Source organism: Otolemur garnettii, unplaced genomic scaffold (genome assembly GCF_000181295.1).
Source record: "Otolemur garnettii isolate 467f Iridium unplaced genomic scaffold, OtoGar3 scaffold00060, whole genome shotgun sequence".
In the NCBI taxonomy this organism is placed as follows: Eukaryota; Metazoa; Chordata; class Mammalia; order Primates; family Galagidae; genus Otolemur; species Otolemur garnettii.
Window position 1 is genome coordinate 407,765 of NW_003852455.1, and position 4,064 is coordinate 411,828.

Genomic DNA, 4,064 nt, shown 5'->3' on the forward strand with positions numbered 1-4,064 from the left:
TTTTTTTTGAAACAGAGCCTCAAGCTGTCACCCTGGGTAGAGAGCTGTGGTGTCACAGCTCACAGCAACCTCCAACTCCTGGGCTCAAGCAAGTCTCCTGCCTCCACCTCCCAAGTAGCTAGGATTACTGGCACCCGTCACAACGTCTGGCTATTTTTTGGTTGCAGCTGTAGTTGTTTGGCGGGCCCAGGCTGGATTCGAACCCACCAGCTCAAGTGTATGTGGCTGGCGCCTTAGCCATTTGAGCCACAGGCGCCAAGCCTGTGCAGCTATTTTTTGTTGTTGTTGCAGTTGTCATTGTTGTTTTAGCTGGCCTGGTGTATGTGGCTGGTGCCCTAGCCACTGAGCTACGGGTACCGCCCCACATTTCAATTTTCAGAGGCTAAACGGGCAATCATTACCTTAACCAAGTGATCGAACTTAACAGTATTAAAAGTGAGACACCCTGAGAGCTTATATTTCTTTCTTTCTTTTTTTTTTTTGAGACAGATTCTCCTTTATTACCCTTGGTAGAGTGCAATGGAGTCACAGCTCACAGCAACTTCCAACTCCTGGGTTTAGGTGATTCTCCTGCATCAGCCTCCCAAGTAGCTGGGACTACAGATGTCCACCACAACGCCCGGCTATTTTTTGTTGCAGTTTGGTTGGGGCAGGGTTTGAACCTAGCACCCTACTCACTGAGCCACAGGTGCCGTCCCCCACCTTTTTTTGAGACATAATTTAATTCTCTATCCTGGGCTAAATTGCCACCACCCTGGGGCCCAGCCTCGCTCACAGCCACCTCAAACTCCTAGGTTCCAGTGATCCTTCTGCTGCAGCCACCAGAGTAGCTGGGACTACAGGCTTGCACCAATATACCCGACAAAGTTTTCTCTTTTTAGTAGACATGGGATTTGGCTTTGCTCAAGCTTATCTGGAACTCCTGTCCTCAAGTGACAGTCCCACCTTGGCCTCCCAGAAATTAGGTCTACAGGCATGAGCCACCACACCCAGCTGATATTTTGCTGGGGTTTATTGCATGTGTGTTTTGTTTTTTTGAGATAGAGTCTCAATCTGTGCCCAGGGTATAGTTCTGTAATGTCATAGCTCACACCAACCTCAAACTCTTGGACTTGAACAATCCTCTTGCCTCAGCCTCCCATGTAGCTGGGACTACATACCTATACCAATATACCCAGCTAGTTTTTCTATTTTTAGTAGGGTTGTGGTCTCATTCTTGCTCAGGCTGGTCTTCACCTCCTGAGTTCAGGCGATCTACTGGCCTTGGCCTCCCAGAGTACTAGGATTATAAGCCTGAGCCACTGTGTCCGGCTAGTAGTCTGTATTTCTTTTCTTTTTTCTTTTTCTTTCTTTCTTTCTTTCTTTCTTTTTTTTTTTTTTGATACAGAGTCTCACTTTATTGCCCTTGGTAGAGTGCTGTGGCATCATAGATCACAGCAACCTCCAACTCCTGAGCTTAGGCGATTCTCCTGCCTCAGCCTCCTGAGTAGCTGAGACTACGAACGCCTGCCACAACGCCCAGCTATTTTTTGTTGCAGTTTGGCTGGGGCTGGGTTCGAACCCACCACTCTCAGTATATGGGGCCGGCGCCCTACCCAGTGAGCCACAAGCACCACCAGATAGTCTGTATTTCTAATAAGATGTGTTAGGAAATACACAGCATCATCTATGACCTACTCTCTTGGGAAAATTATTACCAAGCGAGCTTTTAGGCTGAGTTTCCAGACTACAAAAAATACGGGAAGATAATGATATAAGTTAAAGGACACTACGAGGAAGCACTTAGAAAAATACAAGGGTGAGTGGTTGGCGGTCCCGGGTGCTGCTGTCTGTGTGCAGTGAGGGAGGGTCTTAGCCGCCTGCCACTGCTGGAGGAACCCTCTCTGGCCGTAGTAAACATTAATAATGTCCTTCATCTTTGAATGGATCTACAATGGCTTCAGAAGTGTGCTCCAGTGCCTAAGATTCTACAAAAAATCTGGAAAACTTGTATTCTTGGGTTTGGACAATGCAGGCAAAACCACTCTTCTTCACATGCTCAAAGATGACAGATTGGGCCAACAACGTTCCAACACTGCATCCGACATCAGACGAGCTGACAATTGCTGGCATGACTATTACAACTTTCAATCTTGTTGGGCATGAGCAAGCACATTGGGTTTGGAAAAATTATCTCCCGGCAGTTAAAGGGATTGTCTTCCTGGTGGACTGTGCAGATCATTCTTGCCTCATGGAATCCAAAGTTGAGCTTAATGCTTTAATGACTGATGAAACAATATCCAATGTGCCAATCCTTATCTTGGGTAACAAAATTGACAGAACAGATGCAATCAGTGAAGAAAAACTCTGTGAGATTTTTGGGCTTAATGGACAGACCACAGGAAAGGGGAATGTGACCCTGAAGGAGCTGAATGCCCGCCCCCTGGAAGTGTTCATGTGCAGCGTGCTCAAGAGGCGAGGTTACGGCGAGGGTTTCCGCTGGCTCTCCCAGTATATTGACTGATGTTTGGACAGTGAAAATAAAAGTTTACTTCTCTGGACTGATCCTATTCACAGCTTCCTCATGAACTTTTCTTTTTTTTTTGAGACAGAGCCTCAAGCTGTCCCCCTGGGTAGAGTGCCGTGGCATTACAGCTCACAGCAACCTCCAAGTCCTGGGCTCAAGCGAGTCTCCTGCCTCCGCCTCCCAAGTAGCTGGGACCACAGGTGCCCGCCACAACGCCTGGCTATTTTTTGGTTGCAGCCATCATTGTTGTTTGGCGGGCTCCGGCTGGATTCGAACCCGCCACCTTGGGTGTACGTGGCTGGTGCCTTAGCCACTTGAGCCACAGGCGCTGAGCCAACTTCAAACTCTTAGGCTTGAGCAATCCTTTTACCTCAGCCTCACAAGGACTACTGGCACTGCTACACCACTAGTCTAGTTTTTTTATTTGTAGTTGAGGTGGGGTCTCACTCTTGTTCAGGCTGGTCTCAAACTCCCGAGCTTGTGACCCTCCTATCTTGACCTCCCAGTGTGCTAGGATTACAGGTGTGAATCACTGCACCTGGCCTAGTTTACAGACTTTTATTCCCTAAACAACATAGTATAAGAACTTTTTAGGTAGCATTTCCACTGTATTATGTCTAGAGATGATTTAAGTACATAGGAGGATGTGCGTAGGTTATATGCAAATACTATGCCATCCTATATCAGGAACTTGAGCTTCTTTAGATTTTGATATCTAAGGGAGGTCCTAGAACCAGTCCCCCATGAACACAAGAAGGATGACTATAATTAAAACATCAGGCCGGGTACAGTGTCTCATGCCTGTAATCCTAGCACTCTGGGAGTCAGATGGGGTGGATTACTTAAGCTCGGAGTTCAAGACCAGCCTGAGCAAGAGCAAGACTCCTATCTGTAGTAAAAATAAAATAACTAGCCGGGCATGGTGACACAGTCCCGTAGTGCCAGCTACTCAGAAGGCTGAGGCAAGAGGATCACTCGAGTTCAAGAGTCCAAGAGTTTGAGGAGTACACACCTGTACTCCCAGCTACTTGAGAAGCTGAGGCAGAAGGATTACCTAAACCCAGGAGTCTGAGGTTGCTATGAGCTAAACTGACGCCACCACACTCTACCCAGGGTGACAGAGTGAGAGTTGGTCTAAAAAGAAAAAAAAAGACATCAAAGTGTAAGAAAGGATAAGGTTTTCAGTTAAATGAGAATTGCTATATAAGTACATATGTATATCTTGGAATGTATGCCCACCACAAACTCACATAATAAGAAATAGAATTCTATCTTTCCATAACTCAAGTTAAATTTTAGTGTTCCCAGACTAGGGAATCTTTATGTAGTCTAGAAATGACATAACCTGGTTACTAGTCACCAATTTTTCTCCCAAATCTATCATCCAGAGCCTGTGTTATTGTTTGTTTGTTTTTTGAGACAGAGTCTCACTATGTCACCCTTGGTAGAGTGTCGTGGTGTCACAGCTCACAGCAACCTCAAACTCTTGGGCTTAAGCGACTCCTCTTGCCTCAGCCTCCCAAGTAGCTGGGACTACAGACACCTGCCATAATGCCCA

At 46.5% G+C, this 4,064-nt stretch overlaps 1 pseudogene; it reads left to right on the plus strand.

Annotated features, from left to right (window-relative positions):
• The first annotated feature begins 1,905 nt into the window (after nucleotides 1-1,905).
• On the plus strand, nucleotides 1,906-2,503 carry LOC100965202 (annotated as a pseudogene).
• The last annotated feature ends 1,561 nt before the right edge of the window (nucleotides 2,504-4,064 follow it).